Here is a 15,437-nt window from a genome sequence, read left to right on the forward strand (position 1 = left end):
GTAGCCATGCTTATTTTTATATAACTGTGTATGACTGCTACAAAGCATCCAGTTGTTTCAATGATCATACAGGATTTAAATTGTAAGCCTTTAAATTGAGTTAATCTGCCTCTGGCTACTGTATGCTTCCTCAATAGACAGGAAATCTTCTCTAGTTCCTGAGCAGACACAAGAAGGGTCCTGACAGTAGATAGAGTTTCAGAATGGAAAAAAATGAGAATCACCAATTCAAACAATCAGTTTCCTGTCTTTCAGGAGCCTCATGCCTTACTGTATAATACAATATAAACATAAGCTCTATTTTCTCTTAGCATTTTCATTTCAGTTCATAATAAAATCAGTCATCTTATTCATATTTAAAAAACCAATTAAATTCAAGTTAACACATTACTTTGGAAGTGAGTTTTATGCCAATGATAAAAATGGATCCAAAACGTGCTATTCTATTTTCATTGCATTACATTATTTATAAAAACTGGTTAAAACAAGTGATTGGCCATTCATGCTACTAGGGTACAACATATAAAACAGACATTACAGAAACTGTCAGAAAATAGTTATTTCTAAACTGCAGTTTCAGTCTAAGGCCTGTTTTCTCCCATCTCACACACCGTGCCCACTGCTCCAGGAGTGGGCACAGGAGATAATTGGAGCCATCAGCATAGCTGCAGAGAGCCTCTAAGCCTCTACAGAAAAATCCTGCCAGTGATCTGGGACTTGAGTGTTGGTAAGAGGAGTCCTACCAATTCAGATAGTCAAGCTGCTGGAGAAAAGCAGAAGAGTTGAAAATAGATCTCTGGCACTGCCCGGGCCAGGAATCAGGAATGCAATATTTTTCAGCTGATTTGTTATGGAAGGACTATGTGGTCATGCTATATATCTGTGTGTCCAGTGGCTGGGCTTTACTCGATTACTCCCGTCCCTGGGAAAAATGACTGAAGGATTTATAGGCAGCTCTAGAATGCAAAGCCATAACAGGACAGACTGACTAAAGGGAAGATATTTTTGATATTCTGAAACAAAAACCAAACATACTTGGACTTTTAATGGTCACAACTCCCATCACTCCACCCTCAGAAGTTTCTGTTACAGAGGAGTTCAAACTCCTCCTTCTCTCTCTCTCTCTCTCTTTCTCTCTCTCTCTCATCCTAGGAGTGGGAGTTTCTCCTCCCTCATTCTTTATTCTCTCCTAACCTTGTCTGGAGAGATTATCCCTTCCCCACAGGGACAATTACAGCTTAACAGCTTGCTCTCTGACTATGAAATTCTTGTGGCTGCTCTAGTGACTTGTGCTCATCACTATCAGAGCAACGTGAAGTGTCTGCTTTCTCCAAAAACCAGAGGGATGACTGCAAAAACGGGATAAGCCATCTCATGCTTTAAAATTTAAAAACCTTTAGAGGATTTGTGGATTTAGTGTGTTTGCATTCTTTTGAAGACACAGTTAAATATCAGAAATAGATGATAATTAGGAGCAATCAATGCATCTCATACTTTTAGTAGGACTTATCCCTGCTAGTAAACATTTCTCTTAATTTTTACAGCTTACTTAGTATTCAGGACTTTATATGCTTAAGATATTTTATTCTTCTTTCAATGTTTCTTTCATGAATTTTTCCACAGTTGTACGAGATTTACAATGCAAAAATGCTGGAGCTGTGCCAAGGTAATTTGTTCTTTTCTTTAAAATGAATGCTTCTATCTTTGGGGTTTTTTCCCTCCCTTGTATTGTTTTCTTTTTTCTTTTTTTTTTTTTTTTTTTTTTAAATCAAATGACTTCAACATATTCAGGCTGTCACTAAAAGAGCTAAGCACCCCTAGGACTATAATGCTTGCCCAGACAAATGTACATTCCTGTCTGTGGAGACCTAGCCGGAATGTCTAGCATCACAATTTCACATTTTGTGCAGTCAATTCTATTTCACATACTAAGCCACAAACCCATTAGAGTTGAAAACAGCAGAGAGTCTGTTTCAAATTAGGTGACGCAAATACAGTAGTAACAGAAACCACAGAAAAAGCATAGATGTATAGAATATATGTAGGCAACCAAGTATGAAAGGCAGGTATCAGCTAAAATGCTTTCCAAAGTCACAGTTCCAGCAAACATGGCTAATGAATAAAGCAATATATTAACTGAACAAAAAGGCAATGCCGTGTTTTACATTTCCCATTTACCAAATATGAAGGCAACAGAAACAGGTAATCCCAGAATGTCTTCCTTGAAGATATGCTTTATTAAAGCAAGGGCTTTCTTCCTTTGAATGTACAAGTGGAGAGGACAGTAAAATACAAACTGCTAAAGAAGGCAAACCTTGCAAAGCAAATCATTTAGACTCACAAGAGACATGATCACTTACCAGAATAAAGCAGGAGAAAAAACATTATTTAGGCAAAAAATTAGGCAATATTGCAGTATTGCACTGTAACTCCTTAAGAGAGCAAGATGACTGCCTGCATCAATCTCATTTTTATGAGAAGAAATACTTGAAATGGATCTAGATTTAATGTGGAGACAGAAGCAAATGGCTGCCAATTTTTTTTAATAGAAGTGTTCTTCTTTATAAGTACAATCACGATTGATGCTGTGATTTGAGGTAAAAAAAAAAGTTTGACTGATGAGACTAAATTCATACCAGTAAATCAGTGGATTAAAATAATTCAGTCACCTTTTAATATAGAATTATATGAAATTATTAGATTAATAGAAATGATTTATTTATTTTAACATTGGGAGTATTTGAAGTTACTTGTCAGTTGTCCACTCAGTTCTATCCATCTGTGGTTCTAGCCATAGCAAATTGTTCCAGTTGTTCACAGACAAAGGAAGTCATCCCTAACAGGTCAGTGCCAGCAGAACCTACACCTCTGCTGTGTTTTCAGAGTTTTTAGGCCAAGAAAAATTGCCCTGTTCAGGTGATAAAGCCTTGATTTATATTAAGGAAGTTCTGTAACTCAAGAGGAGCTGGCACAAACAGTAAAGAAGCTGTAGCTGTTCACACACACACACACACACACACACACACACACAAAGCACCCTGAAGAAATATTGAAGAAAATAGTATTTGCAGTTTTTAAATCAACTTTTAAAGCCCCACAGAAATGCTCTACATTTAAGAATAAAATCAATCAAATCATGCACATTAAGAAATTAAATACAATCGATGCAGTGGTTATGCCAAATTACTATTAGGCAATGAGCAGTTGGCTCAGAAACAAATGAGAAAATAGAAATTTTCTGTTGAAAAAGGCTGGCTACATAAAGCAAGTATCTCCTTCACTCACTGAAAGGTGCCACAGGATATTTATCTTGCTGACTTGCTGATAATACCTTGCTTGATACTATCAGTACTGACACTACATATACTACAGTTTGCTTTAATGTCTTTCTTTCATCCCACTAAGGAAAAAAAAAAGTCAAATGAAAAAGCGCCCAAAATGGCTCATTTCTTTTTCTGTATCTATCATCTAGATATTTCCTTTTTTCCCATGTCTGTCTCTAGAAATTTATTTTACTTGCATAAATTTTCTCTGCCTTATTTTTCTTTAGTATTTTCTTCTCTTTATATATTTAAAATCAATTATTCTCATAGAAATTATTCTCACATTCTCACATTCTCTTCAAACCCATGTGCCAGTGTAGTTTATTTTAAATTCATGTGATGCTTTAGAGAAAGTCCATCTTTTGATATTTGACTAAGATGAGTCAACATAGCAAAAGAGGAAATAACATACTATTCTTAAGACATAAATACTTTGTGATAAATCAAAAATATTTCATTTTCAAATATCACTGTGGCATATTCACTCCATAGTCCATCCTAGCTCATTATTCATGTTAATAAAATAAGTGCTGAAGAATAGTTTGGGAGATGATAAAAGTTAAAAATAATTAGTCTTAGATGATGAAAACACTTCAGTAACAAATTTATCAGACCTAGCCTAATAAAGTCAGCCCACGATTCAAAAAAAATTGAAGTCTGTAGCTTTACCATCTAAGCATTTGTAAAGTACAGTGCAAACTGAGAATAAATCTTAGTAAATATGGAATAATATATATTTGGGAACTTTTTGCATAGCTTCCTTCAAACCTGAAAGGTCCAGAAGAATAAAATATGTGGGACCAAGCTTTTGGTATACTTTGTCAAGCCATAAAAACCTCTGCTGAGGGCAGCAAAAGTATCCAGGACTTGCACACAAGCAGTCTATGTTATCAAGCTATCTATAAGGCACAAGTATTTCATGTAAAGGCTTTTACCTAAGGGCCCTAAGCACTTATTTCAAAAGATGCATTCAAAATGAAATGGATGCAAAGAAGTAGCAGAGAAAATGGGACCTCTTTTTACAAGAAGTGACTATAAGTACCACCTGATTCAGTCTACCAAAGCTGATGCTAAGGGAGAATATAACTTTCCAACAATATACCAGGTGAATGAGTGGCTAGGGGCAAGAGCAATACCTACTTTTGATGAAAATGTACGATAAATTTGCTATAAAAAATGTACTCAGAAAATCAGAAGATTTTATATATGTCTCAGAAGATGTACTTCTGGAACAATCTTTCAGTTACAGAAACAGCTGAATTCATCTGAGATGAAGCTTGGTAAATTCACAAGAGACTTAATTTTCATGTTGTTTTCTTGCATTTCTTAACCTCTCAAGTTTAGGAATGCTTTCCTAATGCTTTAATGTTTTTCTTGGTTAATCTATGTTTTTCAGCATCCATTTTATGTTTCAGGACTGTAAATAAAATGCAGGAAACAGTATATAATGATATGATTCTGTCACTGTAATTTTGGTCTTGTGCATCTCAATGATCACATGCCTTTGCTATGCCACACTAAGTTTTAAAATGCTGCATTTAATAGTAAGTCTGGTAAGCCACAATGCTTGCTTTGGCTTTGCAAAGTGAGATATCAAAGAGGTATAAGATCAACTTGCCATATTTGGCACCATCAAGTTCAAGTTAAACTTGTATCCTAAGTGAATGGATAGTCAAATAAAACCATCCCTCTGGAAATAGCAGGGTACTGTATATAAACTAGAAGAATTATTGGTTGTAAAGCAGTCTGGACTGAATATAACAAACTCAGCTGGCTTGAGCTCAGGGAGCTGTTTCTTTTGCTTCATAACAGAGCTTTTGTTTCAGAAGTTGGAGACCTATGTTTAGCCCAGAAACAGACTCTTAAATGAATCAACTATGTGTAGGTTTACTTGTTTACTAAGACTTCCAAGTGTGTATTGTTTTGTCCTCATACCTTAGACAGTATGATGTGGTTGTCTGTGTACTAGTCTACACTAAAAATCTATAACTAAACCAAAGCCTTCCCTTTAAAATATTTAAAAAACAATTGTGCCAGAAAAATACCTTTCTAGTCATCCAAAACACACATCTACTCTCACACTAGTTCCCACAAAATGCCTGGTCCTTCCCATTCTAAAGCAACTCATCATGGCTTTTCCTTCTTTCTGGATGGTAAATGGGTCATACTCTCTATGACCCATTATTAATTCCATTTGTCAGTTGCCATCATTTTCCTACTCCCACTGCCCTTTTAATCTCCTTTCATGGACTAAACTACTTTATACAATCCAAGCTTCCCATTTCAGGTCATTACTATTATTTTAAGGCAATTTCCAACTTAAATATACACCCACCCCAGGCATAAATATAACTAGTTGAATGCGAAATCATACAGTCAATCAGGTACAAGTCAGTGTGAGGAAAGGTTATAGAAAGTCTTTGTATATTCAAATTTCTGCCAGTGTGTTTCACAATAGAAATAGAATAGAAAGAACAGGAGGGTAGATCCCACTGGATTTACATACAACACAGTAGCTGATTTTTGAGGCCCGAGAAGGAAATCCAGCTAAGATTTAGAAAAGGGAGTAAATAATTTGCCCAGTTTCTTAGGGAAGTTTTCCAACAATCCACAATCTTGATTTTATCTATTTATAAATTAATTTGGAATTTTACTAAAATACAAGCTTAGAACCCTCACCATTGCTTTGAATGAAAACCTGGTCAACTCCACTACCCAGTCTTATTTGCCTGTACTGAACAAGGCAAGAATCTACCATTCTTTTCTTTATCATATTACTAGAAACACCCAGAGGAAATAACTCACAGATGGAGACCACTATCCCAGCTTAGCAAATATCCACAATATCTAGCCTCTGGCTATATGGTTGGCTATGGTTTCTTCATCTGTACATTTCAAATCTCTTCTCAGCTTTCCTCACCCCTCCCACAAACATGACAGCAAAACGTTAAAGTTCCAAAATACTTGGAAAGCACCTCTGGATTAGTTGTTTCATGTATTCTCATGTGCAATTATAAAAGGGTGCTATTGCTCCAGCAAGCACTTGCTTACCTGTCTTCTGATGCTATAACACCACAGAGGTAAAAAGTGTAGTGATAATGATTCCTTTGTTGCTTGTTCATCAAACCCATTCTATGGCTGAGAGCATCAAGTGGTACATTTGTTACTGTGAAATTATTTTCCTCATGTTCCAAATTATTTAATAATCTCATTGCATAGCATTATTAACATCACTATCTTAGTTATTTTAAGACATGAAATTGAACCTTTTTTCTGTCCAGCATAAGAAAAATTACAGATTCTGCTGTGGATAGTTCACGGAGAATCTTCTGTTCACAGAAATATTCTGTTCTGTCCAAGTAATAGGAATAAGCCAGTAGTTAAGGACTACATCTAAGTTAATCTTTGCAGGGTCACTTGCGGAAACAATTCAAACTAAATTTCAAAATCACATTGCAAATATCACATCAAAAGGCTGAGTAGACAGATTTATTCAGAATTAACCTCCATAATTAGGTGTAATTTAATTCACTTTCCTTCTAAAACACGTTAGATTTATGCACACATTTTCATTCTGAATGAAAGCATTTTCTATGAATAAGGTTTTTCAGTTATTTTTTCATTCCTGTCTTTAACAAATCTGAACTAATTTTTCATGTCATATTACAGATAAATTAAAAAATGTTCTCCTAACATTCAATTCATTGATACTAACTGAAAAAGACTACAGAAAGGGGAAACTGATACTAGTAAATCTAAATGATGTCCTACACTGAAAACTTTTGGAAGAGAAGTAGCACCTGTACCTAAATATTGTTTATGTAGATATGTTTATTTTTTTTGTTTGCTCGCTTTCCCCTTCCTCCATCACAAACCATTTTTCAAAGTCAGAAATAGGAAAAACAACACAACCAAAAATAAAAAAGACCCCAGGAACAACTTCCATTACCTCACCAAATCTTTTCTTTGCTCATAGTTTTGGGAAAAATGGTGATAACCTTTATTTATAATTGATTTTTTTGTTTTGTTTTTTTCCTTGTGAAAAAGCAGATTTGAAATTCTTAAAAATTATGAAGAGTTTGCCTGACTCTTGCCACTACTCTGACTAATGTCAAATAGCAGTCATCCACAGAATTAAAAAACCAGCAAATATTAAGAAAACACAAAAGAAAATATAAACATGCAGAATTCATCTACGTCTAACGTCTGTTGTTGAATAATACAATACTGAGGCAGTAAACAAGGATCCAACTTTGCACCTGTCAAAAAACAATAGGCAAAGGACTCCCAGTAACATATTGAAAGTAACGGAAAAATGAACTGAAAATTTCACAATATGCTTATAGTAACCTATCCGGATAAGTTATAAGCGAAAAAAAACCCCTCCATACTTGTGGTACTTTTATTTTCTTAATTTATAGTGAGAAAATTAATAGCATGATCTCAGCTAATGAAGACCAAATCATGTGCTTCTGATATCACTTATTGATGACTTATATGGATCTAAGTCTATTTATTCAATCATGTAAATAAAACTAGTATGAGGATGAAGTTATATTTCATATGGTCTGAATTAAACTTCTCTTCCAGGGGTATTTGTCTGAGAACTCAAGCTTGCCATTAACCATCTTCTTTGCTACCAATTTCTGAATGGTTGTTCTACAGTACATACCTAGATACACAGAGTGGAAGGGAAGTCTGTAAAATTTACCACTTAGGACTTACTACCAAGTTACAAAAGTTAAGGCACAATAATGAGTGATGAAAATTTCATGGTAAACCATAAAGCTGCACATTCTTTCAGAGCAAACATATAATATTTTTAGGTCTTTTACTCAACACATTTGACTTACAGCTTAAAAATCCTGTGTTTGCAAAACAGGCTGCCTTAGTCTGATGAGTCTCATTTTACAGACTTTGGAAGAGAAATAGTATAACCAAGAAATTCTATTTACTGGTTGCTTTTAAAATCAACCAGATCTGTTTTATTTTACATAGGAATGTTGGGCTTTAAACTCTGGCATCTCAGGACTCATTACCTCAGTGTAATTTCCCCTTTTCGATGGTATCATTCTTCCTAGCCTAGCTCTCAGTGCTTGTTTCTTGCTCTAACAGACTATCTCAAAGCAGTTCAACATGGGTAAAAAAGGAATATTGTCCTTCTGAACTTCAGGTTAGAATAACTGTGAGATGAAGATCTATAACTGGCCCAGGGAATATGGGAAAAGTACATTTTTGTGGCAATTTATTTAAAGAAAGAAAAAGTCAACTGTCCAAGACTGCTCAAAGGTTTGGAATGTTACAGGCATGTTGCGAGAGGCTGGCTGGAGAAGCACATGCAAGTGAAATTGTGAAAGATGGATGATAAATGAAGTTTATCACAACTCCATAACTCATCATAGGAACACCAACAGTCATATGCTAAAAACTAGGCAAAGAGATGGTTCCAGCTTAGCTTCACAAGAATCAACATATCTCCTTTAGAGGAGACCTCTTTTATAATCCTGTGTGACAGGGCAGGAAGCAAGCCAGGGCTTTAAGGCAGACCTGTCTGCACCTTTCTTAGGATCAGCTCTTCAAAAGTGGTTAAAGGTTTTTAATTCCTAAGCTAGGTTTTAGTAGAACTCCAACTGGAACAAGGTAGCTTTTCAAATAGACATAATGCAAATTTTTTGAAAAAGACAGGTTCAGATACAAAGTTTTGTAAACAATCTCTTCCCTACCCTTGCCGTCCATACATCCAAATCCTGTTCCCAGGTCCAGCAGTTTTCAATTCTTGGATTGCTACAATTGCATTCCCTTCTAAAGCCTAAGGAGACTTTCCTTGTCTCTTGTCTCATGTAGCTGTATAGGTGCTTCCTGCCTCTTATAAGTATTTCCCAGGTCATCTGTAAACTACCCAGCTGCTCGCTCTGAGCAGCAAAAGCTTTGCCAGGTGACCATGGCCAATAACACTCAGAAACTTTTTCCAAAGAAGCCCCAACACCCCTTCCCTTTGAAAAAGTTCACCTGGATGGAATAAATCCCTCATCAGGCCTATTTTCATCTTTTTATAAAGTGTAGTACACAATAAACTGTGATCAAACAAATGACACAATACACCTTTCATCATACCCTGGATGGAATGTTGTGTCAGGGGAGGTTTAGGTTCGATATTAGAAAGAGGTTCTTTCCCCAGAGGGTGGTTGGGCACTGGAACAGGCTCCCCAGGGAAGTGGTCACAGCACCAAACCTGACAAAGCACAAGAAGTGTTTGGATGATACTCTAGGGAACATGGTGTGACTCTTGGGGATGGTCCTGAGCAGGGCCAGGAGTTGGACTCGATGATCCTTGTGGGTCCACTCCAAATTGGCATGTTCTGTGGTTCTGCGATTCTATGAATAAAGTGCTCAGTTGTTAATTTAAAAAATATCTTACTCCTAAATTTAACTTCCTTACTTTCACAGTACAGCAGGATGTTCTGTACCATTCAGCCCTCCCTGGTCGTGTTTCCTGGCAGTACCAAAACAGCAGAGAATCCTTAGGAGTTCTTTAACATATCTTTAACATGTCCTTGATCAAGAAGAGCTCACTGATCTCTTTTTTTCACTTAAAATGAGACTTTTTAATGTCATGCTCAGATATTTGTTGGATGGATATAAGAGCATATTTCTGTTGCAGGCAATGATGCTTTACTGGTGAGGAAACAGCAGGGCAGGGTTCGTTTTGTGAAACAAGTCATCTTTTCCCATGAAATGACCTTTACTGGTATTAAGACAGTTTGCTGTTTTGTTTTGGTGATTTTTTTTAAACTCCCTAAGCACAGGTTTGACACAGCATACGGAAGGCTGGCACAGGCTTTAATTTTTATTAACTCTTTACATTTAATGACTTTTCCTTCAACAAATTATTAAAAATCTTGGATCTGAGTTATCTACCAAATCATGATCCTCAGAATGCAGACTTTTAATCTAATTAAATAAAAGCAGCAAATTTTTAAGAAATGAAGATGAACATATTTTCTAAAGCGAGAGGCCTAAGAAGTGGGAGAGGAAGCAAAGCAGTGAACATCTATTTTTAAGGGGAATTTTTCAGAAACAAGATAATTCCTGCATTTCTTGTTGCTGTCTTCTGCATAGAAAGAAGCCACTGTTTTACAAGCCAGACCATTTTGCCTTTGGGGAGGGGAAGTCAGGAACAGGGAAACTCCCTGTTGAAGGGACAGCAGCAGCATTCCCATGCCTTTAGCCCATTCCTGTGGCTCCCACAGCTGGAAATTAAACAGAAAAAGTGGGTAATGCAAACTTGTGGTCAGGTTTCAAAGCTAGTAGATTGTACCAGCTTGACATGTTTGAAATCAAACTGTGCATTCTTTCATTCCATTTTTTTATTGTTTGATCGATGTAGGTGTTTGAAATTTTATGGATATCCACTGTGACAAGTGTACTATTGCTCTCCCCACCACCATAACTTTTAAAACGTTTGTTTTCCTCTTTCTTAATGCAGTATAAGATTAAATTTCACAGTGTGACTAACAGTGTAAGGGTAAGAAATATAAAATGTATTAGTAGCTTTATTTTGTAGGATAATTTCATGGGTCCTTCTAAATTATTTTTTCTCAAGAACGGTAAGTCCAGTGAAACATATCATGCAGATATGCTATCACAAATACGTTCCCACACAAATAACAGGATGACAAGCTACCATCTCTCTCCCATTACTTTTTATAATAAAGAATAATAAAGCTCTGGAGATTTCTTGGGAATTTAAGACATATTCAAAGCTGATGATAACATGTAAATTCCTTACAGGCTAAGGTAAGCCATCGGGGATATGACGCATTGGACACAAAGTAGTTCTGATAAATTAACCCTGACAGAGACGAACACAGGGACAGACCCACAGGCAACTCTGAAGTCAGCAGCTCTACTGCTTGTGAAGGTTGCCACAAAGCATAACATGCCCAGGTATTTCCACCTGCCTGTTCATTATTCTCATTCCTGTCAAAATGCATCTTTCTTGCAACACTGTCATTCACAAAGCATTTACTTTAGGCTCCAAAGGCAAACAGGCCAAATTCAGAGCCTTAGCAATCTGACATGAGCCCACTGCAGTCAACAGCAGGGCTGCTTATATATTCATGAAGAAATTTGTCTCAATACCTTAAAATGTAGGAAATTCTGACCTATTCAATTAAGTGCAATTTGTATGAATTTAAGGGATTATTTCAAAAGACAAAACTGCAAGATTGGATCTTAGATACTATCTGGAATTGTTCTACTTAGTTTTACCATCACTACTTCATTAATCTCTTTCCCTGGGCATAAGCAGCACAGGCATCACTGTAAGGTGGAGACTGAATGTCCATTTTCATTTAGTCATTTGCTTTCCGAAAGAGCAGGGCACTGGAAATAAGCCTTTCTCATTCCCTTCTTCCTATAAGTCTCCCCAGGTTTTTCAATACCATAATCATTTTGGGCCCAACAGAAAGTATATACAGTGAATTAATCATCCTTTTTCTTTTCCTTCATCCACTTCAATTCCCCTCCAACTCAAAAGGATAGTAACATCATTCCAGTTTATATTTGTCTTATCCACCATCCAGATGCCCAGGAAATATATATTGATTCTACTTTTCATATATAAAACCACTAGTTACATACACTGATTTTAGAAATGTCTAGCCACCTTGTAGTAGTTGGAACTAGTCCTGGAGAGAAGAAGATACATATAAAGATATACCCCAGTGGGGTGCACAGATATAATTACATGCTTAAAAATTAAGCACCTGCCAAAATACTACAAGGATCATAATCATAGCTGGCTTGCAGAAGTGAGAATAAATAAAGGATAGAAACAGTATTTATGGTAAAGATAGGTTGGATGTTTTTATCTAGGGGAAACTAAAGACAAGATTGCTATATATCATCTGGAATGAATTTTGAACCTTTTACATACCTAAAAATAAAAACAGATGTATAAAATCCTATTGGCATAATAAAGCCAAAGGTTATTGTTGGCAAATGTGATGATCCCTAAAGTCTATCTTTAGGAGGACTAAAGGATAGGATAGACTAGATAGGATTCTGAGCAATCTAGAGATTATATACACAAGGTATAATATATATATGTTAATCAATATTTATAGTAAATTTTTTTCTCTACATTTCTCAGTCTTGCTCTAATATCTGATTATAATTTGGTAGAGCATTAAAAGACTAAACCATATAATAAATTTTGGAAAATTACTGCAGACATCATCTGGAATCAATCTGAATACAATAAATTAATCCTTAGCATAAAATAAACATTGCCTGCTACACATCAGAATCTGAAAATATACACTGTAGATGCAATGATCATACCTGAACGATGCTTTCTCCATACACTGAGAATCTGCACTAATACTGCACCTGTCACAGAAAGGTGATCTGTGGTTTCAGTGTCTGACAGCACTACAAACAAACAGGCATATCTCAACCTTCGTTATTTTGCCCACTGTATGTCAGAAATTCTGCAACTCATTTTATAGTCACTCAACAGGACTACATTTTGCAATGTTCGGATTTTTTTCTGATCAATGTTTTGGTTTAGCGATCTAATGTCAAGGCACTATGTATAAATTCACCAAAATATTTTTCGTGATACCTCTAGAACTTTCAGTGTGTAAATAAGGAAATAATCTTATAATCTATGTGAAAATGACCAGACCAAATTTCATACTGAAATAGTTGAATTCCGGACTCACTATCATGTACTGAAAATTGTTATCTAGTACACAATTTATTTATTTATTGCTATGATAGCTTAATAATCAGTAGTCTTTAATCTTGAGTTTTGCATCACCTGACTTGTAAAATAAGAGTAGTGGAAAAAGCAATGTAATGGAACTTTCATTTCTTTAACTAAGAATCCAAATGTGAACTTCCATATTCCTATCTTTTTATTGCCTATTTTATAGAATATAATATAAATAAATTATGATAGATTTTCATTCAGAGCTTTAAATTTTGTACTTTTTCATCTTCCTCAACCATCACTTCACTAGTAGACCTCATTACTTTTTGCTTCAGTCCAGACTGGCTACAAATGAATCTAATTATTTTATAGTTTGGGCAGTGTGCCTGGCAGACAGCAGGGCTTGGACACCCACTGCTGCTTTGAAGATACATGTTGAAAGAAAAACTTGACATTTTTCTGATAAAGTTAATAATTTTCATGGTATTGACTAGAAAATAATCACTTCCTGGAAAAAGATCAAAATATGGGCAGTTGAGATTATTACTGACTGCAACAGAAATACTGAAGCATTGGGAGCATCTGTTAGATATGCTTTTTAAAGTGTTAAGGGGAGATGAAAAACACTAAGAGTGAACCAAGTAGGAATCAACATACTGATCATTTAGTCTAACACATATTATAGAGAAAAAAGGCGTATCACAGTTTCAAGATAATATAGATAGAAAAAAGTGTATGCAAAGATATTCTGTTCATCCTGCATTTACTGATTGTTTTGTGAATCTCACAGTGTTGTTATATTCTCTGTGTGTCCTAATATCAGATACAAATATTCACATTTTTTTTACATTAAACAATGATTAAAATAATATTTTCTCGACTTGCCTTTTTAACATCCATACAAATTCACAAACAACATGTAAACACACTCTCTTTGAGAGAGGAATTGTGTGCTCTGCAGAAATGTATGCCCATGGACAGGAAGCTTAAGGCAATCTGGCAGTTTTCGTGCAATCCTTGTTTCATTATCCCCTGTCACACGAACTACTCGATGCCTTCCGGGAACTGCTGTTAACACACCCAGCCCACTGACCTCCTGGGACTGGTCCCCAAGACTCTGTTAAGGCCTGTGTACTGGAGGCTGCCTCACATTTCAAAAGGGCATGATCAGCCCTAAACGGAGTTTTCAAATCTTAAAAAATTAAAAGGCACCAAATCAAATTAAAAGCTTTGCCATGCCTAAATTTTAAAGCTACTACACATAACTCAACCACTTTCCTCAAAGGGGTTTCTCTCTCTTCTGGGATAAAAACAGAATTTGGTCTAGGGAAGAATTACTGCATGACATGTTAATGCATGTGATTCAGTTTTCATCAGCTAGGACTACTAAAATGGCCATTATTTTATGAACTGATGTGGATAATGAGAAATATCTGAAGTCTGCCAGCACTCTCATAGGCAGTTGTCATTTGGCAACCTCTGCTTTGAGAGGATGTGTTATTTTGGAGGAATATGAGTTAAATATAATGATACAAATATTTATTAAATTAAAACTATTAATGTTTTTTTTTCCTTTTATTATTATTATTTAGATGCACTTTATGTTTTGGTCCTCATTTTCTCAAACTTGGGCAAGTAAGACGGACCCTCTTGAGGCACAAGATCTCCCTGAAGTGTTACCCTTTGTTTTCTCCGTGTTCTTTGTTACTGATCAGGATAAACTTTTCTTCTACTTCAAAGTACTTTGACAAGTGATTCAGTTGCAAGGTGTCTATGCATAGGAATAGGAAGTACAGGACTTTCATGACTGGGCATAAATTCATTTGCTATCAGCTATTCACCTTCTTAGTTCTCTCCCTGTCTTAATTTCCTCCAGTTAAAAGGAAATGTGAGGGTGGTAGCATTAGTATTGCCAAAAACTAATAAACATGCTACAAGTGTGTGACACATGCAGACCATTAGTCTGTGCCTGCACTGCCTCCTTGTGTATTAGATAGGCCACCAGTACTCCCCCAACACAAAACAATACCACAAAATCATGCAGAACAGGCACTGTAAGAGGCTTTTTATGTTTAAACATCTGTGTTCTTAATTTGTCAAAAGTCATAGTTAAAAATGGACTGTAGTATGTAGATATTGGCCCACTGGTTCAAAACCAGCATTGATTGAAGCAGAACTGATCAGGGACACTGTCTGATAATAAGATAAACAGTTGCCAACAACAGTAACTGAGCCCATCTACACCGTTCCCTGTTAGTTCTCCCAGCCTACATATTTGTTTCAATTGGTCTCCAGTAAAAGGAAGTTTCAGATAAATCATAAAAAAAAATTAAATGTAGGAACCAAACAGACACCAGCAATTGAAGGCAAATATTTGAAAGTGTTGTGTTGCAAAA

The sequence above is a fragment of the Pseudopipra pipra genome, chromosome 9, assembly GCF_036250125.1.
Source record: "Pseudopipra pipra isolate bDixPip1 chromosome 9, bDixPip1.hap1, whole genome shotgun sequence".
NCBI lineage: Eukaryota > Metazoa > Chordata > Aves > Passeriformes > Pipridae > Pseudopipra > Pseudopipra pipra.